Source organism: Salvelinus fontinalis, chromosome 37 (genome assembly GCF_029448725.1).
Source record: "Salvelinus fontinalis isolate EN_2023a chromosome 37, ASM2944872v1, whole genome shotgun sequence".
Lineage (NCBI taxonomy): Eukaryota > Metazoa > Chordata > Actinopteri > Salmoniformes > Salmonidae > Salvelinus > Salvelinus fontinalis.
The window spans coordinates 5,400,705-5,425,704 of NC_074701.1; the positions used below are offsets into that span (position 1 = coordinate 5,400,705).

The 25,000-nt window shown below is 43.8% G+C and overlaps 1 long non-coding RNA gene across 1 annotated transcript; it reads right to left on the bottom strand.

The window, feature by feature from the left end:
* Positions 1-15,297: 15,297 nt before the first annotated feature.
* On the bottom strand, positions 15,298-21,350 carry LOC129836008 (uncharacterized). The gene is made up of 2 exons (XR_008756592.1): positions 20,106-21,350; positions 15,298-19,342 (listed from the first exon to the last, which is right to left on the bottom strand). It is a non-coding gene; the product is annotated as an uncharacterized LOC129836008 (long non-coding RNA).
* Positions 21,351-25,000: the final 3,650 nt, after the last annotated feature.

The following is a 25,000-nucleotide window of genomic DNA, read 5'->3' on the forward strand; positions in this document are numbered from 1 at the left end:
GAGATAGAGAGAGAGACAGAAAGAACAAGGGAGAGAGAGAGGAGAGAGAGAGAGACAGAAAGAACAAGGGAGAGAGAGAGGAGATAGAGAGAGAGAGAAAGAACAAGGGAGAGAGAGAGGAGATAGAGAGAGACAGAAAGAACAAGGGAGAGAGAGAGGAGAGAGGGGGAGAGAGAGAAAGAACAAGGGAGAGAGAGGGGAGACAGAGAGAGAGACAGAAAGAACAAGGGAGAGAGAGAGAGGAGAGAGGGGGAGAGAGAGAAAGAACAAGGGAGAGAGAGAGGAGATAGAGAGAGAGAGAGAAAGAACAAAGGAGAGAGAGAGGAGATAGATAGAGAGAGAGAGAAAGAACAAGGGAGAGAAAGGAGAGAGGGGGAGAGAGAGAAAAAACAAGGGAGAGAGAGGGGAGATAGAGAGAGAGACAGAAAGAACAAGGGAGAGAGAGGGGAGATAGAGAGAGAGACAGAAAGAACAAGGGAGAGAGAGAGGAGATAGAGAGAGAGACAGAAAGAACAAGGAAGAGAGAGAGGAGATAGAGAGAGAGACAGAAAGAACAAGGGAGAGAGAGGGGAGATAGAGAGAGAGAGAGAAAGAACAAGGGAGAGAGAGGGGAGATAGAGAGAGAGACAGAAAAAACAAGGGAGAGGGAGGGGAGATAGAGAGAGAGACAGAAAGAAAGAACAAGGGAGAGAGAGAGGAGATAGAGAGAGAGAGAGAAAGAACAAGTGAGAGAGAGAGGAGATAGAGAGAGAGAAAGAACAAGGGAGAGAGAGATGAGATAGAGAGAGAGACAGAAAGAACAAGGGAGAGAGAGAGGAGATAGAGAGAGACAGAAAGAACAAGGGAGAGAGAGGGGAGATAGAGAGAGAGACAGAAAGAACAAGGGAGAGATAGAGGAGAGAGAGAGACAGAAAGAACAAGGGAGAGAGAGAGGAGATAGAGAGAGAGACAGAAAGAACAAGGGAGAGAGAGAGGAGAGAGGGGGAGAGAGAGAAAGAACAAGGGAGAGAGAGGGGAGATAGAGAGAGAGACAGAAAGAACAAGGGAGAGAGAGAGGAGAGAGGGAGAGAGAGAGAAAGAACAAGGGAGAGAGAGAGGAGAGAGGGGGAGAGAGAGAAAGAACAAGGGAAAGAGAGAGGAGATAGAGAGAGAGACAGAAAGAACAAGGGAGAGAGAGAGGAGATAGAGAGAGAGACAGAAAGAACAAGGGAGAGAGAGAGGAGAGAGGGGGAGAGAGAGAAAGAACAAGGGAGAGAGAGAGGAGATAGAGAGAGAGAGAAAAAGAACAAGGGAGAGAGAGAGGAGATAGAGAGAGAGAGAGAGAAAGAACAAGGGAGAGAGAGAGGAGAGAGGGGGAGAGAGAGAAAGAACAAGGGAGAGAGAGGGGAGATAGAGAGAGAGACAGAAAGAACAAGGGAGATAGAGGGGAGATAGAGAGAGAGACAGAAAGAACAAGGGAGAGAGAGAGGAGATAGAGAGAGAGACAGAAAGAACAAGGAAGAGAGAGAGGAGATAGAGAGAGAGAGACAGAAAGAACAAGGGAGAGAGAGGGGAGATAGAGAGAGAGAGAGAAAGAACAAGGGAGAGAGAGAGGAGATAGCGAGAGAGACAGAAAGAACAAGGGAGAGAGAGGGGAGATAGAGAGAGAGAGACAGAAAGAACAAGGGAGAGAGAGAGGAGATAGAGAGACAGAAAGAACAAGGGAGAGAGAGAGGAGATAGAGAGAAAGACAGAAAGAACAAGGGAGAGAGAGAGGAGAGAGGGGGAGAGACAGAAAGAACAAGGGAGAGAGAGAGGAGATAGAGAGACAGAAAGAACAAGGGAGAGAGAGAGGAGATAGAGAGGGAGACAGAAAGAACAAGGGAGAGAGAGAGGAGATAGAGAGAGAGACAGAAAGAACAAGGGAGAGAGAGAGGAGATAGAGAGAAAGACAGAAAGAACAAGGGAGAGAGAGAGGAGAGAGGGGGAGAGACAGAAAGAACAAGGGAGAGAGAGAGGAGATAGAGAGACAGAAAGAACAAGGGAGAGAGAGAGGAGATAGAGAGGGAGACAGAAAGAACAAGGGAGAGAGATAGGAGAGGGGGGGAGAGAGAGAAAGAGAGACAGAAAAACAAGGGAGAGAGAGAGGAGAGAGGGAAAGAGAGAACCAGTAGCCTAAGAGGGTAACCAGTAGTATAAGAGGCACCTTTTACAGACAACTACACTGACCTTTCAGTGGAAAACTGTGCTACAGAAATCATCCCTGTGTGATGTATTTTGCATCATAACATGTTATGTTAATGCATAATGCATCATACGGGGATGAATTCTGTATTTTGAAAGTTACATATCTTGAAAACTTGATTTCTGATAAGCAAAACCTTTTGGGACTACGTCAACAATGGACTAATTGAACAAATAGAAAAATATAGTTTTTAGGTCCAATTTTCCTTTAAGGATGACATGCAAATTTTACACAGAGTCAAAAGTATTTTTAGTGAGGAAGTGGGTGGTGCATTTTATACTGTAACCACTCAGCTAAGCCAGTACAGTGTATGCTAAAGTTCCTATCCACGTTTCCCAATGAGACTTGAGTAGGAGGAACAAAGGAATCCTCGGACGGAGACACAGAGACCTAGCGCACACAGACAGAAGACGTCTGAGAGAGCAGGATCAGGACCACAGGGCCCTCCAAAATGAAACCCTTCAATCACTGACCCCCCCTTGGAGAGAACTGAGTTCTGTGACACTCCCCCCTATGTCCCTTTCCTCTGTCTCTCCGAGACACGTTTGCCAGCAGAGAGAAAGGTCTTCCATTTTTCTGACACCCTTGTCCTTCAGTCTATTGATCGGCGGCTGAGGCAGCGTCCCCCTGTCGGCCAGTAATAGAAAGTGAAGTTCAGCAGCCCCCTCGCCCCCCCCCCCCTCCCTCAGACAAGCCGATCTATAAAGGCCACCCAACTAACCTTTACTGTTACTCTTTCGTTCCCCCACTTGGTTTTTGTTTGATGGTTATTACCTGGCTCTGAGCTTTAAGTTCTAATATAAATGTAATATTGTATATTTTATTATATCATGAAATGGTGTTTATTTGTCAATTTCCTTTTCTCCTCTGACAACCTTGCGCCCCTTGTAAGTCATAAAGAAGCAGGGAATAAGTATTCCATCAGGGTTATAGCAACATTTAGATTGGCACGTCAAACAAGTCTGATCTTTGATGATAATACGCCCTCTGTTTATGCCTAAGAAAATAGAACTCATAACATTTGCATTGAGATATTGGGCCAAGAAATTCCCCCAGAAATGTAAATATGAAATATGGAATTGTTAATAATACCCGAATTGTTCACAGCATCTGAAGTGAGTATACATATTTGTATGGATTCTATTTGTGAATGATACATTGATAACATTGTTATGTACATACTGAATCAGAAGGGAAAGTTGAGCTGTGCTTATGAAATAGCTCAAACAATCTAATTTGGTTAAATCATTGCATGTTTTAAAGGTACAAAAGGCATGCAGCAATCTACCATTGTTAGGGCAGCAGAGAGTTTTGAATCGCCAGAGCGTACAGGGCTAGTGCTACCTGTGCAGGTCCTCCACTTTGCAGCTTCGACACAGCATCTGGAGATGAGACTGAAAACTGTAGACAGAGACCGTCCAAAACAGCTAAACTTGTCCACTCAATTAAAAGTGTGGAGGCTTTAGTAAATCAAAGATAATTACAGTGATTAGGACTGTATAACTGTCATTATAGAGTTACACAACAGATCTCTCTGGCTAGGCTTCAGTTTGAGCTCTTCTCTCTCTGGGACAAACATGCAGGGCTGTTTAAGCCAGCGGAGGACAATTCCAATGGTACATTGCTTTACACAACTACCTTCAACTAACAATATGTAGGAGGCAGGGTTGAGGAGGTTTCTTTCTAAACGTAATCTGATACAGTTACAAGTTACCTGTCCAAAATTGTAATCAGTAACGTAACTTTTGGATAACCCAAACTCAGTAACGTAATCTGTTCAGTTACTTTTAGATTGCTTTCCCCTTAAGAGGCATTAGAAGAAGACAAAAATGTATGTTGCCAATTTAATACTTTTTTAAATTATTTATTTCACCTTTATATAACCAGGTAGGCCAGTTGAGAACAAGTTCTCATTTACAACTGCGACCTGGCCAAGATAAAGCAAAGCATAGCAACACAAACAACACAGAGTTACACATGGGATAAACAAACGTATCGTCAATAACACAATAGAAAGGTCTATATACAGTGTGTGCAAATGCAGTAAGATTAGGGACGTAAGGCAATAAATAGGCCATAGTGGCGAAATAATTGCAATTTAGCAATTGAACACTGGAGTGATAGATGTGCAGAAGATGAATGTGCAAGTAGAGATACTGGGGTGCAAATGAGCAAAAAATAAATAACAATATGGGGATGAGGTAGTTGGGTGGGCTATTTACAGAAGGGCTGTGTACAGGTGCAATGATCGTTAAGCTGCTCTGACAGCTGATGCTTAAAGTTACTGAGGGAGATATAAGACACCAGCTACAGTGATTTTTGCAATTGGTTCGAGTCATTGGCAGCAGAGAACTGGAAGAAAAGGCAGCCAAAGGAGGAGTTGGCTTTGGGGATGACCGGTGAAATATACCTGCTGGAGCGTGTGCTATGGGTGGGTGTTGTTATCATGACCAGTGAGCTGAGATAATGCGGGGCTTTACCTAGCAACACTGATAGATGATCTGGAGCCAGTGGGTTTGGCGATGAATATGAAGCGAGGGCCAGCCAACGAGAGCATACAGGTCGTAGTGGTGGGTAGTATATGGGGCTTTGGTGACAAAACGTATGGCACTGTGATAGACTACATCCAATTTGTTGAGTATTGTGTTGGAGTGTTGGAGGCTATTTTGTAGATGACATTGCCGAAGTCAAGGATCGGTAGCATAGTCAGTTTTACAAGGGTATGTTTGGCAGCATGAGTGAAGGATGCTTTGTTGTGAAAGAGGAAGCTAATTCTATATTTCATTTTGGATTGAAGATGCTTAATGTGAGTCTGGAAAGAGACTTTACAGTCTAACCAGACACCTAGGTATTTGTAGTTGTCCACATATTCTAAGTCAGAACCGTCCAGAGTAGTGATGCTAGACGGGCAGGCAGGTGCGGGCAGCGATCGGTTGAAGAGCATGCATTTAGTTTTACTTGCATTTAAGAGCATTTGGAGGCCACGGAAGGAGTGTTGTATGGCATTGAAGCTTGTCTGGAGCTTTGTTAGTGCAGTGTCCAAAGAAGGGCCAGAAGTATACGGAATGGTGTCGTCTGCGTAGAGGTGGATCAGAGAATCACCAGCAGCAAGAGCGACATCATTGATATATACCGAGAAAAGAGTCGGCCTGAGAATTGAACCCTGTGGCACCCCTATAGAGACTGCCAGAGGTCCGTACAACAGGCCCTCCGATTTGACACGCTGAACTCTATCTGAGAAGTAGTTGGTGAAACAGGCGAGGCAGTCATTTGAGAAACTAAGGCTGTTGAGTCTGCCGATAAGAATACGGTGATTGACAGAGTCAAAAGCTTTGGCCAGGTCAATGAAGAAGGCTAGCCAGTATTGTCTTTTATCGATGGCGGTTATGATATCGTTTTATACCTTGAGAGTGGCTGAGGTGCACCCATGACCAGCTCGGAAACCAGATTGCATAGTGGAGAAGGTACGGTGGGATTCAAAATGGTCTGTGATCTGTTTGTTAACTTGGATTTAGAAGAATTTCGAAAGATAGGGTAGGATAGATATAGGCCTGTAACAGTTTGGGTCTAGAGTGTCACCCCCTTTGAAGAGCCCGTGGCAGCTTTCCAATCTTTAGGGATCTCAGACGATACGGAAGAGAGGTTGAACAGGCTAGTAATAGGGGTAGCAACAATTGCGGCAGATAATTTAAGAAAGAGAGGGTCCAGCCCAGCTGATTTGTAGGGGTCCAGATTTTGCAGCTCTTTCGGAACATGAGCTATCTGGATTTGGGTGAAGGAGAAATGGGGGAGGCTTGGGCAAATTGCTGTGGGTGGTGCAGAGCTGTTGACCGGGGTAGGGGTAGCCAGGTGGAAAGCATGGCCAGCTGTAGAAAACTACTTATTGAAATTCTCGATTATCAAACTTTTTGGATTTTTTTCTACAGGATGCAAATTTATGTTTAAAAAAGCTAGTCTTTGCTTTCCTAACTGCCTATGTATATTGGTTCCTAACTTCCCTGAAAAGTTGCATATCACGGGGGCTATTCGATGCTAATGCAGTACGCTACAGGATGTTTTTGTGTGGTGAAGGGCAGTCAATTCTGGAGTGAACTAAGGGCTATATCTGTTCTTAGTTCTACATTTCTGAATGGGGCATGCTTATTTAAGACGGTGAGGAAAGCACTTTTAAAGAATATCCAGGCATCCTCTACTGACGGAATGAGGTCAATATCCTTCCAGGATACCCGGGCCAGGTTGATTAGAAAGGCCTGCTCGCTGAAAATGTTTTAGGGAGCGTTTGACAGTGATGAGGGGTGGTCGTTTGACCCCAGACCCATTACGGACGCAGGTAATGAGGCAGTGGTCGCTGAGATCCTGGTTGAAGACAGCAGGTTGGAGGGCAGGTTGGTCAGGATGATATCTATGAGGGTGCCCGTGTTTACGGATTTAGGGTTGTACCTGATAGGTTCCATGATAATTTGTGTGAGATTGAGGGCATCTATCTTAGATTGTAGGATGGCCGGGGTGTTAAGCATATCCCAGTTTAGGTCACCTAACAGTACAAACTCTGAAGATAAATGGGGGGCAATTAATTCACATATGGTGTCCAGGGCACAGCTGGGGGCTGAGGGGGGTCTATAACAAGCGGCAACAGTGAGAGACTGATTTCTGGAAAGGTGGATTTTTAAAAGTAGAAGCTCGAACTGTTTGGGCACAGACCTGGATAGCATGACAAAACTCTGCAGGCTGTCTCTGCAGTAGATTGCAACTCCACCCCCTTTGGTAGTTCTATCTTGGCGGAAAATGTTGTAGTTGGGGATGGAAATTTCAGAATCTTTGGTGGCCTTTCTAAGCCAGGATTCAGACACGGCTAGGACATCAGGGTTGGCAGAGTGTGCTAAAGCAGTGAATAAAACAAACTTAGGGAGGAGGCTTCTGATGTTAACATGCATGAAACCAAGGCTTTTTTACGGTACAGAAGTCAACAATTGATAGCGCCTGGGGAATAGGAGTGGAACTGGGGGCTACAGGCCCTGGGTTAACCTCTACATCACCAGAGGAACAGAGGAGGAGTGGGATAAGGGTACGGCTAAAGGCTAAAGGCTATAAGAACTGGTTGTCTGGTGCATTGGGGACAGAGAATAAAAGGATTCAATTTCTGGGCGTGGTAGAAAAGATTCATGGTATAATGTAAAGACAGGGGTATGGTAGATTGTGAGTACAGTGGAGGTAAACCTAGGCGTTGAGTGACGATGAGAGAGGTTTCGTCTCTGGAGGCACCAGTTAAGCCAGGTGAGGTCTCCGCGTGTGTGTGGGGTGGGACAAAAGAGCTATCTAAGGCATTTTGAGCGGGACTGAGGGCTCTACAGTGAAATAAAACAATAAGAACTAGCCAAGACAGCAGTAGACAAGGCATATTGACATTAGAGAGAGGCATAAAGCAATCACAGGTGTTGATCAGGAGAGCTAAGACAACAACGGGTAAATGGCGATGAATGGGCAGAGCGGGTCAGTTAGGTACATACAGGACCTGAGTTCGAGGCTGGGGCCGACAGGTAAACAAAATTACGTACCGTGTTATTGAAACAGTCCAGGGGGCATCAGCTGTGTAGCCAAGTAATCATAGGGTCAAAAGAGCAGCAATGACATCTATTGCAGGATAAATCAATGTTAAAGTTTACATAGCTGACCATATATAGATGTTACATTTTCCTTTATGGGTTGGTTATGTTCTTCTAACCCATCGCTTTCTAATACATATAATAATACCATTCATTTGGATGTAGCAACTACAGATTGCCCCTTTAAGTCCATCAAAAGTGTGTTAGTTTGAGCCATTAGGCCCATGGATTTATATTTTTTATCAGCATGAATTAGATTGAGCAATAAAAGCCCTACTTTTATTCCGTAGGCTGGGATTCACACTATGCATCTGTTGCAAGAGAGCATTTTCACTGGCTGTTTACTGGTTTCAAAAACAATGATTGATAGGCAGCTTAAACTTATTGAAGTCAACCATTATTGGGGTTCAAATATACATTTAGATTTGTGAACAGCCATCCACAACAACCACAATCCATAAGGTGCAAATAGTTAATTGAGAGAGCAGCAGTGTGATTCACATCAATGCGCTATTTAGGTATCAATAATAAGTGATATCAGTATCGCCGTAGACTACACCACTGCTGTCATCCTTACCTCAAAGCTTTTATTCAAGTTGGATAATCTTTTGATGCCGACAGCAGTCGCACCATCAGAAGACAGCTTGGACTGTAGCCTACAAAAGCCTATTCCTGCTCTTTTCCCATGATCCACCAAACACATTTGGTGTGTCATCATAGTGGTCTCTGACTTGTGGTCAGACTCGCTCAGGTGGAACAAACTTAAACTTGCACCTTTTTTCAATGCTGATTTGAATGTCATTGAGAAAACCGAGAAGTGTCAAACATATTTTTTGCAAACATCCTTATTGAATTTAAAAGTAATCCTCGAAGCAATCATCTACTTTTTCAAAAGTATCTGTAATCTGAATACAATATTTGTGCTTGTAACGTAACGGATTACATGTAATCTGTTACTCCCCAACCCTGGTAGGAGGACAGTATAGGTATGATGTGAAGAGTGTACACATGTTGTGACACGGGTCATACGCCTGTATGCATAGGAGAAAGTACAGGACTGCAATTGCTTAGAGAAACTAAAGGTACGTAAAGTATGTCTCCCATCTATTTGTATAAAAAATAAATACATGTAAGAAATACTTCTATTGCGAGACATTCAACATTCTCAGCTGTATTGGACTCCAGGACCCCATTTACATTCAATCTTCAATCTTTAACCTGTGTTTTGCTTCTCACAGATAGGATATCCTTCGTATCACGTTCATAAAAGGATTTTCGTGTTCAATATAAAATTCCTACTTCCCGTGGCCGGGTGAGCACTTGAAATGCAAAACGTGTTTGACCTCCACCCCCCACCTCTCCTACACACACATGTACACGCACACACACCATGCCCCTGCCCTCGCAACCCCCCCCCCCCCCCCCCCCCACCCACCCACCTGTGCTGGGTTTTAACTCAAGACCAATGGCTCCTATTAGGGGCTGAGGCAGGGCCGCTGACAGGCCAGTCAATATCAATGAGAGGGCTACTTCATTAATGATCTCTAGCGGGCAGCTGAGAGATGGAGGGACCAGAGAAACAGAACTCTGATGGCCAGACACCACCTGACGCAGACTTCACTTCCTTGGCCAATCCCTCAAACCTCTGTCAGAACCGAAGTAAGCATATTTACGTTTATGAATCAAAGGGATAAGCAATTACTGCTTGGCTATCTGAATTTACACGTTTACGGGCTAGTTCACCCATTATACTTTCTAGTTCCTTTTTTAGGCCATTTTTGAAAGGAAATTAAAGTGGGTCCAATCACTCCAATTGTCTTTTGTGTGTGTTTGGTTTGGTAAACAAACCCAAAGTGTGATTACAGACTCTTTTTTGCTGTTCTGGTGACCAGAGGTCACGCAAAAAAAAAATTAGTCAACCTTTTGAAACGATCATGTAACATTTGACCCATCTCCGGATTTAGTGTTAGTTTCCCCATTAGCTGCTATTGCGGCTACTCTTCCTGTGGTCAAAACATATAACAACACAATAAGAAATACATAATATACATAAATATACATAGCACTACATTTACATTACAATGGAACAATTCAGCTGGTGCTCCCATCCAGAGTGACCCACAGCTAGAGCATTCATCTTAAGAAAGCAAGGTGAGACAACCACATATCACAGTCGTATCCCAACCACGTATCACATACATAAAACAATACGTAATACAATGCAAAATACAATACAAAATGCATAAAAACGTCTGTCTCTCTTCACAGTCCCTGTCGTGCCATACGATATTCTTTTATCTATTTTTGTATATATTTTTATTGCTAGCTTGAGTTACCTGGGGTGGCAGAGAGTTCCATTTAGTCATGTCTCTATTTAATATCTTTATTTTTTATTACATTTTTTGTTACCTTTATTTAACTTGGCAAGTCAGTTAAGAACAAATTCTTATTAACAATGACGGCAAGCAGCAGCGTAAAAAAAACATTCTTGAAGCTCTCAACCTGCTACACTACAGCCCCATCGATGAGAATGGGGGCGTGCTCGGCCCTCATTTTCCTGTAGTCCACGATCCTCTCCGTTGTCTTGATGACGTTGAGGGAGAGGTTGTTGTCCTGGCAACACACTGCCAGGTCGCTGACCTCCTCCCTATAGGCTGTAACACCATTGTCGGTGATCAGCCCTACCACTGTTGTGCGTTCGGCAAACTTAATGATGGTGTTGGAGTCGTGCTTGGCCACGCAGTCATGGGTGAACTGGGAGTACAGGAGGGGACTAAGCACGCACCTCTGAGGGGCCCCCATGTTGAGGATCAGCGTGGCAGATGTATTGTTGCCTACCCTTACCACCTGGGGTGGCCCATCAGGACGTCCAGGATCCAGTTGCAGAGGGAGGTGTTTAGTCCCAGGGTCCTTAAATTAGTGATGAGCTTTGACTCACTATGGTGTTGAATGCTGAGCTATAGTAAATGAACAGCATTCTCACGTATCCCTGTGTGTTTTCAAACGCTCTGTGTGTTAATACTGTGTGATTCTCAGCCTCAGGTCTGGATCTGGGGGACTGTGAAGAGACCCCTCGTTGCATGTCTTGTGTGATACCAATGCGTGTCCTAACTGTGTGCCAATTGCTTGAACAGACAGTTAAGTATCTTCAACACATCAACACCTCGCACGAAGACCAACAGTGATGCAGTCAATCTCTCCTCAACATTGAGCCAGGAGAGATTTACATGCATGTTACTGACATTCACCTTCAGTGTGCGATATGCGCTGCTCTGTTTTGGACCAACTGAAATCAGCCTATGTACTTCTTTGCTGCACCTGACCACACAACTGGACAGTCATCCAGCTGAAACAAAACTAGGGCCTGTAGGACCTGTCTGGTTGACTGAGATATCAAGAAAGCAGAGCAACGGCTTATCTTAGACAGACCTCTTCCCATTTTAGTAACCATTAACTATATTTTATATATATATTTACAAAATAATATATGGGGGATTGTAAATTATGCAGGAATTTCATTGATAGTTCCATTTCTCTGCTGCCAATGACTGGAACGAACGGCAAAAATCTCTGAAGCTGGAAACACTTATCTCCCTCACTAGCTTTAAGCACCAGCTGTCAGAGCAGCTCACAGATTACTGCACCTGTATATAGCCCATCTATAATTTAGCCCAAACAACTACCGCTTCCCCTACTGTATTTATTTATTTTGCTCCTTTGCACCCCATTATTTCTAATTCTACTAATTCTACTACGCACATTCTTCCACTGCAAATCTACCATTCCAGTGTTTTACTTGCTATATGGTATTTACTTTGCCACCATGGCCTTTTTTTTGCCTTTACCGCCCTTATCTCACCTCATTTGCTCACATTGTATATAGACTTATTTTTCTACTGTATTATTGACTGTATGTTTTGTTTATTCCATGTGTAACTCTGTATGCGTCGAATTGCTATGCTTTATCTTGGCCAGGTCGCAGTTGCAAATGAGAACTTGTTCTCAACTAGCCTACCTGGTTAAATAAAGGTGAAATAAATAAAAATAGAAGCCACAATCTATCTGCAATATTAAAGCTATATGTTTTCACCATGATAGCTTGGTGACACCCAACAGTTTTGTCTCTTCCACGTGCTCAAAAGTCACATTATTCAATAATAGATCCAGATTAGGTTTAGGGTTTAGCCTGTTGCTAGTTTCCCATTCTAAAACTGACTTGAGGGCTATGTTAAAGGTGTCCGTTATTTATTTTACTGTTGCAACCGACGTGGTTTACTGGTGCATTGTCGGGATAATTGACAGTAATAACTACACAGGTATTAGAGGTAGCTGGCGATCCTATCAGATGCACAGGTATAGCATGGTCTAGCTTAAGGCAGTGATGGAGTTTGCAGTATTGATTCTACAGGGATTGAGGCAGGATGAATGGAGACTATCAAACCTGTTCTCTAGTTGTTGAGGTTTCCTCACAATACAACAATGGGCGCCTGTGCTTTGAGAGACTGATGTAGACTTTAAGGTCCTGATCGTGTGTCGTACGTATTGAGAGGTCACAAAGAGAAATCTTGCAAACATAATCGAGTTGTCTCTTATGAAAGTACAAGAGCCTATGACAGTAGTGAGCAGATAAAAAAGCACAAGATGAAACAGGATGTAATGTATTTTCAGTAGGAACACACGGTTCTCTACATTTATAAGCAAGATTTGTAATATAATGCAACAGAATAATACAGAAATTGCAACAGATTTTGAAGAAGGAGAAAATATACTGTATTGTGGATCATTAGCAGGTATCTTGTTAACTTCCCTACTGTGGGGCATCAGTCATCGCAGGTCCATTTCAGGGTGAAATTATGTTCATGCCCAGTAAGACACTGCAGAGGTGTATCTATGTAACATCATTATTTGAAGAGGACACTTCAAATGAACATCATTTAGACTTGAAATTTAATTGCTTTTATTGTGTACATTGTTGATGATAATGTGCACACGCATGCACACAGACACACACACAGACACACACAGACGCACACACACACATACGCGCACACAGAGATATACAGTATTTTTTACATTTCCTTTTCTTGATGAAAATTGATATAATCAGAAGCACATCCAACCTTTGGAGTGTGCCATTCAGTGACGTTCAGAGCTGTTCAGATATTTCTAAAATGGGGTCTCTCCTGTCCCTCGGAACAGATGAAGCACATGCACGATCTGCTAGAGGAAAGAAAGGGAGATGTTAACAAGTATTGGTAGCAATTAAACAAAGACTAAAATACATCTTCAACACATCAGAAAATGGACTTGTAGTCCAGAACACAGTAAAAGCAAATGAGCAGTTCTTTTTCTCATTCTTTCTTTTTCCCTTTAGTTCAGTCTGTGTTTTTCTTTCTTTCTCTTTTTAGCACGGGACACATTTATTTATTTATTCCTTTCTACCTTTCTTCCTTCCCAAAAATGATGAGTTTGATTCATAATATCAAACCCTTCGGCTTAGATTTGGGCTAAGCGTAATACAGCCATTTTAAGTTACAGTATATGGCCTGGTTTAAAGGCCACCTCTTTGTCACTACTTGCCTCTCGCATTCATTAACGTGACAGGAGAGTAGTTTGTCTTCTCCAGGAGAGAAATGCCAGTTCTGAAAGAGCTTCATTTGATTCATATTTGAAGTGAGAGTCCATGCCATCTTTATTCCAGGGGAGCCTTTATAGTCAAAGAGTTGCTCCTCTAATTTGATGGTTGAGGCTTTCTGTTTTCTTTGGGGAGCTTTACCCATGATTACTCTGACCTTACTCCCATCATTTAAACATGCACAGACATATCCGTACTGAAGCACACACAAAACACAGACATATCCCTACTGAAGCACACACAAAACACAGACATATCCGTACTGAAGCACACACAAAACACAGACATATCCGTACTGAAGCACACACAAAACACAGACATATCCCTACTGAAGCACACACAAAACACAGACATATCCGTACTGAAGCACACACAAAACACAGACATATCCGTACTGAAGCACACACAAAACACAGACATATCCGTACTGAAGCACACACAAAACACAGACATATCCGTACTGAAGCACACACAAAACATAGACATATCCGTACTGAAGCACACACAAAACACAGACATATCCGTACTGAAGCACACACAAAACACAGACATATCCGTACTGAAGCACACACAAAACACAGACATATCCGTACTGAAGCACACACAAAACACAGACATATCCGTACTGAAGCACACACAAAACACAGACATATCCGTACTGAAGCACACACAAAACACAGACATATCCGTACTGAAGCACACACAAAACACAGACATATCCGTACTGAAGCACACACAAAACACAGACATATCCGTACTGAAGCACACACAAAACATAGACATATCCGTACTGAAGCACACACAAAACACAGACATATCCGTACTGAAGCACACACAAAACACAGACATATCCGTACTGAAGCACACACAAAACACAGACATATCCGTACTGAAGCACACACAAAACACAGACATATCCGTACTGAAGCACACACAAAACACAGACATATCCGTACTGAAGGACACACAAAACACAGACATATCCGTACTGAAGCACACACAAAACACAGACATATCCGTACTGAAGCACACACAAAACACAGACATATCCGTACTGAAGCACACACAAAACACAGACATATCCGTACTGAAGCACACACAAAACACAGACATATCCGTACTGAAGCACACACAAAACACAGACATATCCGTACTGAAGCACACACAAAACACAGACATATTCGTACTGAAGCACACACAAAACACAGACATATCCGTACTGAAGCACACACAAAACACAGACATATCCGTACTGAAGCACACACAAAACACAGACATATCCGTACTGAAGCACACACAAAACACAGACATATCCGTACTGAAGCACACACAAAACACAGACATATCTGTACTGAAGCACACACAAAACACAGACATATCCGTACTGAAGCACACACAAAACACAGACATATCCGTACTGAAGCACACACAAAACACAGACATATCCGTACTGAAGCACACACAAAACACAGACATATCCGTACTGAAGCACACACAAAACACAGACATATTCGTACTGAAGCACACACAAAACACAGACATATCCGTACTGAAGCACACACAAAACACAGACATATCCGTACTGAAGCACACACAAAACACAGACATATCCGTACTGAAGCACACACAAAACACAGACATATCCGTACTGAAGCACACACAAAACACAGACATATCTGTACTGAAGCACACACAAAACACAGACATATCCGTACTGAAGCACACACAAAACACAGACTTTTTGTTTCTAAAGGTAGTTTGAATGCATAAATTAATTTGAAGACAATGACTAAAACAGCAAAATAATGTATTGACACAACAGGACTCAATTAAAATGTTTTTACAGGGAGTTTTTAATATATGTATTTTTCTAGCAATCAATCGCATTAAAAACAATACTCACACACTGACAGTGCATGGTCATTTTAACCTTGGGTAGCATTGACATTTAGCCTGTCTTTGGGCTTCTCAATATGGAATCTTGAGCTTTCTGTCTGACCAGGCCAGCAGAGTGTGGGGCATCGTAGCTCTTTGTTCAAGACTGTTCAACACTTAGAGTCGAGTCAGAGAGAGAGAAAGCGATTTTAAGGTTTGCTGAAGGAAGGTCAGAGTCTCTGGCTCAACCAGAGTTCTCAGTTTTAGTTTGTGGCTTAACATCAGGGAACCTTTCTCTCCACTGGTGAAGGTTATGGTCCTTTGTTGGAAGTGCAGAGGACGTGTAACCTTCCTCCAACATAGACCTTTAAATACACCCTTATATATTTTTGTTCTCTGCAACTGTGACATAGGAAGCTTTAAAGAGCCCAATGGTTTTCATGACATGGGGAAGCTCTCCTCGCCGAATTTTGTCGTCAGTTCATTCACTTCAGAAACCAGTCTCTCAATCCACACTTCAAATGGCGGTTGTGTTCAATTTCCTCCCCTCTTGAAAACAAACTGGTGGCCGCTTTTTCAAGTCATATGTCAGCAGAGAGAGACAGTCTTTCATGTTGAATGCAGCTAAACATTTCGCTATCGCTGTCCTGGAAGCCAGTGAGGAGAGGAGGGAGGGTGGCGCAATAACAGAGCAGCTGTACAATAACACCTTAGAACTCAACCACCACTGAAACATTACACAACTGAAACATAACACAACTGAAACATAACATAACACAACTGAAACATAACACAACTGAAACATAACATAACACAACTGAAACATAACACAACTGAAATATAACATAACACAACTGAAACATAACACAACTGAAACATAACATAACTGAAACATAACACAACTGAAACATAACACAACTGAAACATAACACAACTGAAACATAACACAACTGAAACATAACTCAACTGCATTACAACATTATGTACACTACCGTTCAAAAGTTTGGGGTCACTTAGAAAGGTCCTTGTTTTTTAAAGAAAAGCAGAATTGCAAATAAAAAGCCATATCTTAGACTGGCCAAAAAAAAGTATACATTAAGATGGGCAAAAGAACACAGACACTGGACAGAGGAACTCTGCCTATAAGGCCAGCATCCCGGAGTCACCTCTTCACTGTTGATGTTGAGACTGGTGTTTTGCGGGTACTATTTAATGAAGCTGCCAATTGAGGACCTGTGAGGGGTCTGTTTCTCAAACTAGACACTAATGTACTTGTCCTCTTGCTCAGTTGTGCACAGGGGCCTCCCACTCTTCTTTCTATTCTGGTTAGAGTTTGCGCTGTTCTGTGAAGGGAGTAGTACACAACGTTGTCCGAGATCTTCAGTTTTTTGGCAATTTCTCGCATGGAATAGCCTTAATTTCTCAGAACCAGAATAAACTGACGAGTTTCAGAAGAAAGTTCTTTGTTTCTGGCCATTTTGAGCCTGTAATCAAACCCACAAATGCTGATGCTCCAGATACTCAACTAGTCTAAAGAAGGACAGTTTTTTTGCTTCTTTAATCAGAACAACAGTTTTCAGCTGTGCTAACATAATTGCAAAAGGGTTTTCTAATGATCAGTTATCCTTTTAAAATCATAAACTTGGATGAGCTAACACAACGTGCCATTGGAACACAGGTGTGATGGTTGCTGATAATGGGCCTACGTACGCCTATCTAGATATTCCATAAAAAATCTGCTGTTTCCAGCTACAATAGTCATTTACAACATTAACAATGTCTACACTGTATTTCTGATCAATTTGATGTTATTTTAATGGACAAAGAATGTGCTTTTCTTTCAAAAACAAGGACATTTCTAAGTGACCCCAAACTTTTGAACGGTAGTGTATATATACAGTATATATATAGTCTACATACTGTACTACAGCAACAAATAGTACCACATAATGGCTTTGAGGCTTTTCCTACTGACCTACAGCATGATCCAGTGTAGGCCTACAATGCATGGTAATTGAACGTGACCATTACTGACAACACGGCATCTGTTCTATCTGCTATATTTCTGTTCAGAGACATTTGCACGGTATGTGTTGTGTACAGTTTCAGTGCCACAGCAGGCCTCTGTTACACATCACGACCATGTTGTTTTTCATTTTCGCTCTTATTCAAGCAATTATAGTCTCAGATTTAATACACATAAATGCTCCAGCGTCATACTGCGTAGCGCTGGTCTCTCCCAGCAGACAATGTGATGTAATAATGCTTTTCTCACCACGGACTCAAGCGGGGACGCTATCAGCACATGACATCAGCCATGGTCATCTCATGCAGTAGGGACTAACCCTTTCCGTAGTGAACTAAAGAGATCACGTGTTGGTATGGTTTGGTAGGTATTTAAAAAAGACAACTGTGATGAAATGTCATGGTGTTTTGAATAGGGTCAAATGAAAGAGAAGACCCTACTTGAAGAATGCATAATTTAAAGGAAGAACGTGTTGCATATGTTATTCCGACTTTAAATGAAATGAGGACCATTAACCATAATTATGTATATCCTCTTTCTTTGGTTTACAGACACACATTTTAGGCAAAAGCCCTCCCTGAAACGTAATACAATCATTAAAATGTTTACAATGATGTGGTGAGACCTTGTCATGTCAAATTAAGTGCAATTCAGGAAAATAATGATTACATTTTCACTTGAATTAATCATTAGTGATCAATAACACTGAATTGACAAATAGGAAGAAAATGGTACTGGACTGGAGGATATTAATTTACATCAAAATGAACAAACATCTAATTTTCAACTTAGACTTGACAAGGGTACTCTCCATATTTCATAAATGTTTGGCATCACAAGGACATGATCTGAAAAAGATTTGAATTAAAATATTGAAAAATAATTACACAGTATTTTGCTTCATATTCCCGCTGTAAAATGTATCATATTAAACATGTATTACAATCTGAGCATGTTGGAGAGAAAAGAGAGGAGAATTGATGTCCTTTGAGTATGTAGCATAGCGGATTCTGGCCTTGCGTGCTGCCAAGCAAATAAAATGGTCATACTTCAGGAGGCTAAGAAAATAAATTATTTACAAATCTACATATTAAGGAAAGTTTCCTGCTTCATGACAAGTCATCATTTTGAGCGAAATGGCATTGACCCCAAGCCTGTTCTAGTGTGTTGAACCCAGTGATGTTGGCTGGTGTCCAGACGTATGGCACAACGCTCAGCCCTACAGACAGCACCTCCATAAGAGACCAATAAATCATAGCCCTGACCTTTGCTGGCACTGGGGACCTTAGCGCTTCAAATGCTAAAGACGAGAGGAAGATTGAGAGTTTTAAAGCAAGTGATAAAGTGCTGTCTGAACACTCTTCTTCTTCTCTCAATGTCCCCTCACTCACCCCCATTCACCGTCTGTCTCTCTCTCTGTCTTTGTGTCTCTGTCTGTCTATTCTTTTAAGGTGTATCTCCTTCCTTTTCTGTCCCTTTGGGTCAAAATCTTCTGGCCTTTGCGGACCTTTGGTGTAACAGAGGGGTACTGTTAATTGGTGGGAAACTTTGTTTGGAGAAGACCGCTTTTCTTCCTCTGCTGTGTGGTTTAATGCTGCGGAGAACCTTGATTCTCTATATGCCGTGTTAAAACCAACTCGCCCTCCCTCTCTCCTCCCATCCATGCTCCCCCTGCCCCCTACATGCCGGTGCGCCGGTGGTGGTGGAAGGCTTCCATATGTGATCCGTCATGTCAGGGCGATGGATGCTGTCGGTGGGCCGTGGTTGCCCAGCGTGGGGGCTGGCCGGGCGAGAGGGAAGCGGGCCAGCTCGCCCTGCCACACGGCTGGGGGGCACATTAACCCAGGAGTGGCAGAGGAGTGGAGGGGAGCGGGTCGTGAGGAGGGCTAGCTGCTGCTCAGGTGTTCTGACATATGTTAGCTGTGTAAGACCAGACCTCCACATCTTACCCCCTATGGGGAAGAGCAACACACCCGTGTCTGCAGAGAGAGGGGAGGAGAGATGAGGAGTGGGGGAAGGAGAAAAGGGAGGAGAGGGGGTGAGATTAAAGATCAAGCTGCACAGCTTTCAGAATGGAAGAAAGCGGGAGTAAAACGAGAAACAGAAGGAGAGTGGAAAGGGAGAAGAAGAGATTGGGGAATGGCGTTTTTGGCACCAAACCCAGGCAGCATGCTGCTATCTCCCTTCCTAGTCCTTATTACCTGCTGTGATACTTAGACTGATGATTAATAATGAATCATAATGCCCTGGTCCTGATGGTAGAAGGAGGAAGTCGTCCCTAAGGTCAGTTTTGCGTTTAACCCCCAAAACAGTTAGGATTTGGGGAGGGTAAAATAATCACAGATCTTTGTCTATGGCCGATTTAAATCAAATCAAATCAAAGTTTATTGGTCACGTACACAGGTTAGCTGATGTTAAAGCGAGTGCAGTGAAGTGCTTATGTTACTAGCTCCTGTTACAATGCAGTATTTCTGCCTGGAATGGTTCTGATGTTAAACAGTGAACATTTACTATAAGACATTACATAGAAATGCTTTCCTATACTATGCAGTAGCCTTTGTTCTCGTTGTTAAGCACTGTGTGGAAAATTACTTATTACATTTCATTCTTAATGCCACAAAAAATGTGGCCCATGCAGAGAAGGATGGAAGCAGAAGAGATGTGACATCACACGGATGATTCTAACTGTGACTGGGGGGGTTTCAAAGTGACATATCCACCAGCTGTTGACAAGGCACTGACCTTTTCTGTGGCCCAGGGTGACCGGCGGTTTAGCTTTCCAACTTTTCCCATGTAAACTTGACCGCTGACATTTCCATGGCTCAGTGCAGTGGCGTACTCTCAGGGGGAGAGGGACAGAGTTCTAAACATAACGCAGACAGGAGCTGAGCTTCTCTGACAGGGAACATTTACATACTGTACCTTATATCTGGAATTTCATGGTTTGTTAGAATGAAGAGTTTTGTGTTTACGCTGGCGGTGACGATGAGGATGCTGAGGCTGAGGAAGAGAAGGAGCACTTTGTTACCAGTAAATGCACGTTGACTACAGGAAACGGAGGGCTGAGCATGCCCCCATCCACATCGACGGTGCTGAGGTGGAGCGGGTCGAGAGCTTCAAGTTCCTCGGTGTCCACATCACTAAGGAATTGACATGGTCCACGCACACCAACACAGAAGAAGGTATGACAATGCCTCTTCCCCCTCAGGAGGCTGAAAAGATTTGGCAAAAAGTTATACAACTGCTCCATTGAGAGCAACTTGACTTGCTGCATCACCGCTTGGTATGGCAACTGCTTGGCATCTGACCGTATTTATGAAGCACTTCTTACATCAACGGATGTCACAAAGTGCTGTACAGAAACCCAGCCTAAAACCCCAAACAGCAAGCAATGCAGGGGGAGAAGCACGGTGGCAAGGAAAAACTCCCTAGAAAGGCCGGAACCTAGGAAGAAACCTAGAGAGGAACCAGGCTATGAAGGGTGGCCAGTCCTCTTCTGGCTGTGCCGGGTGGAGATTATAACAGAACATGGCCAAGATTTTCAAATGTCCATAGATGACCAGCAGGGTCAGATAATAATAATCACAGTGGTTGTAGAGGGTGCAACAGGTCAGCACCTCAGGAGTGAATGTCAGTTGGCTTTCATAGCAGATCATTCAAGGTATCTCGACCGCACCTGCTGTCTCTAGAGAGTTGAAAACAGCAGGTCTGGGACAAGGTAGCACGTCCGGTGAACAGGTCAGGGTTCCATAGCCACAGGCAGAACAGTTGAAACTGGAGCTGCAGCACAACCAGGTGGCCTGGGGACAGCAAGGAGTAACAGGTCAGGTAGTCCTGAGGCATGGTCCTAGGGGTCAGGTCCTCCGAGAGAGAGCGAGAGAGAGCGAGAGAGAGAGCGAGAGAGCGAGAGAGCGAGAGAGCGAGAGAGAGAGAGAGAGAGAGAGAGAGAGAGAGAGAGAGAGAGAGAGAGAGAGAGAGAGAGAGAGAGAGAGAGAGTGGGAGAGAGGGAGAGAGAGGGAGAGAGAGGGAGAGAGAGGGAGAGAGAGGGAGAGAGAGGGAGAGAGAGGGAGAGAGAGGGAGAGAGAGAGAGGGAGAGAGAGGGAGAGAGAGGGAGAGAGAGAGAGGGAGAGAGAGGGAGAGAGAGAGAGAGAGAGAGACAAAAAGAGAGAGAGAATTAGAGAGCGCATACTTAAATTTACACAGGACACCGGACAAGACAGGAGAAATACTCCAGATATAACAGACTGACCCTAGCCCCCCGACACAAACTATTGCAGCATAAATCTTAGACTCTGAGACAGGAGGGGTCGGGAGACACTGTGGCCCCGTCCAACGATACCCCCGGACAGGGCCAAACAGACACAGGGTACATCTCTGGGGCCGAGCTCCCTGTCATTCAGGATCTCTATACCAGGCGGTGCTAGAGGAAGGCCCATAGTATTACAAAGACTCCAGCCACCCAAGTCATAGACTGTTCTCTTTGGTACCGCACGGCAAGCAGTACTGATGCACCAAGTCTGGAACCAACAGGACCCTGAACAGCTTCTACACCCAACCATAAGACTGCTAAATAGTTAGCCAAATAGCTACGCTGCTGCTACTGCTTAATATCTATCCCGTTGCTTAGTCACTTTACCCCTACCTACAGACACATATCTACCTCAAAACCTTGTACCCCTGCACATCGACTCTGTACAGGTACCCCATCTATATAGCCAAGTTACTCATTGTGTATTTTTCCTCGTGTTATTATCTTTCTATTATTTGCATTGTTGGGATGGACCCGTAAGCATTTCACTGTTAGTCTACACCCGTTGTTTACGGAGCATGTGACATATAAAATAAATTTGATTTGATGAAACTGCCAGTGAATGACACCATCCCAATACCCACACACACGGGGAACTGCACCCCTCTGCCACAATGACATCTAACAGGGGCAGAAATAGGTAAATAATAGAACCAGTTGCCTTGAGAAAGAGAGGGAAAGAGAGAGAAAATAATCTGCAAGCGAGACGACAGATAAAGAGAAAAGGAGAGAGTAGGGCTGCGTGTGTGTATGAGAGAGAGAAAGAGAGAAGGAAAGAGTGAAAGAGAGAGAGACGGTGGAGGAGATAGTGGTCAGAGTGACGGAGATAAAAGCTACATTACATGAAATTAATGGAGGTTGGACGAGCAGTACATGAATCACTGTTTCAACAGTAGGAGACGCACACAAAGGAAGAGAGGAATGTGAGCACTAACTACAGCTTCAAAGGTCCCTCATTTAACCAACCTGCATACTATCCTGACAGACAGCCAGAGAGAGAGAGAGACAGAGAGAGAATGAGAGAAAGAGAATGAGAGAGAGAGAATGAGAGAGAGAGAGAGAGAGATTAGAGAGAGAGAATGAGAGAGAGAGAGAGAGAGAGAGAGAGAGAGAATTAGAGAGCGAGAATGAGAGAGAGAGAGAGAGAGAGAGAGAGAGAGAGAGAGAGAGAGAGAGAGAGAGAGAGAGAGAGAATAAGAAAAAGAGAATGAACGGGAGAGAATGAAAGACAGAATGAGAGAAAGGGAGAGAGGGGGGGCAGGGTATGAGAGTGAGATGGAGAGAGGGGGAGAAAAGAGGATAGACCGTCACATAGGGAGAAAGAGAGTAAGTCTGGGAGAGAGAGGAAGTGAAAAGGGAGAAATAGCAGTATCTAGAATGAATGAGAGCATATGAGCGTTACGGACGCTTCATGCCTTCCTTTCTCAGCCCATATCAAAAACTGTTTAATGAAAGTTAAATAGTTTTTGAGGAGTGCGCTGACTGGAACAGATGAGATTGTGGCACGGGGAGTTGTCAAGGCTTTGTTGGCGGGCGCACACCCTTCCTGCTCGGGGGCTGCCACCAGTGTGACACACACAAAGGGCATATGCAGATACACACACCACACCACCCGCCATGTTGGTCATAAAAAGATGAAGAGGTTTCCCTCCCCCCTTTCTCCCCTGTTCTCTTTCTCGACTCTGCTCTGGCTTGTTCATCTGTGAATAAATCTCTGTAATTTGAAAGTGACAAGCTAGAGATTTATGAAGGAATAAGTGCCCGTTTCTGGTGGAATTTATAGTGCAGTGCAAGGGATATGCAGATGAGTGTGCAAGGGGAAGCAGAGGTAGAGCAGGTACAGGGCCATGTGACGGAGAGAGAGAGAGAGCGAGAGAGAGAGAGAGAAAGAGAGAGAGAGAGAGAGAGAGAGAATGAGAGAGAGAGAGAGAGAGAATTAGAGAGCGAGAATGAGAGAGAGAGAGAGAGAGAGAGAGAGAGAGAATAAGAAAAAGAGAATGAACGGGAGTGTGTGGTATGACAGAGGGGCCTGAAGTAGCCTTTGATCTGCCATAGATTCCATACCCTTTCTCACCCACTACCCTGTTTCTCACCCACTCCCATTTCTCACCCACTCCCCTGTGTCTCACCCACTCCACTGTTTCTCACCCACTCCACTGTTTCTCACCCACTCCCTGTTTCTCACCCACTCCCCTGTTTCTCACCCACTCCCATTTCTCACCCACTCCCCTGTGTCTCACCCACTCCACTGTTTCTCACCCACTCCCCTGTTTCTCACCCACTCCCATTTCTCACCCACTCCCCTGTGTCTCACCCACTCCACTGTTTCTCACCCACTCCACTGTTTCTCACCCACTCCCTGTTTCTCACCCACTCCCCTGTTTCTCACCCACTCCCATTTCTCACCCACTCCCCTGTGTCTCACCCACTCCACTGTTTCTCACCCACTCCCCTGTTTCTCACCCACTCCCATTTCTCACCCACTCCCCTGTGTCTCACCCACTCCACTGTTTCTCACCCACTCCCTTGTTTCTCACCCACTCCCATTTCTCACCCACTCCACTTTTTCTCACCCACTCCCCTGTTTCTCACCCACTCAATTCAATACAATTAAAGGGGCTTTATTGGCATGGCAAACATATGTTTACATTGCCAAAGCAAGTGACATGGATAAACAAAAGTGAAATAAACAATAAAAAGTGAACAGTAAATATTACACTCACACAAGTCCACTCTCTCTCTCCCCTTATCTACTTTATAAATCCAGCCTCCCGTCTCTACCTCTTTCTTGGTTGTGTACTGAATCTTTCTATGTGTAGTGATGGAGAAGTGTCACTAAAGGGAGGATGCATGGCAGCCCTATAGCCTACACCTACTCTAGTATTTCTGATTAATTGATTTTGCCCATTTCTAACAATGGGACATGCACAGCAAGCTCTCACAGTCTCACAACGGAATTAGACATTCATCCATGTTTCTCAAACGTCAAATTTCAAAGTGTTTAAGGTTAAGTTTAGGCATTAACTTTGAAAAGCCCTAGCAAAACCCAAACCTACTTGAATGTAACAGCGCTCACAGTTGCCCCTAGTGGCCTGTTTCCACAACATTTCCGACGTCCTCAGATATGGATAGACTTGTATCTCGGGTGACCTGGCTGGACATGCTCCTGGTTATATCAAAGCCACTGTTTAATCACATTATCAGCAGGTCCTCAGGCCAGAGAAAGAATAAGGCAGCCTCTGTATGACAAGGGGACAAAGGTTAGAGTTCACGAGGTGAACAAAGTTCACTAGCATGACCAGAGGATCCCAAGATTACTGAACAGAAC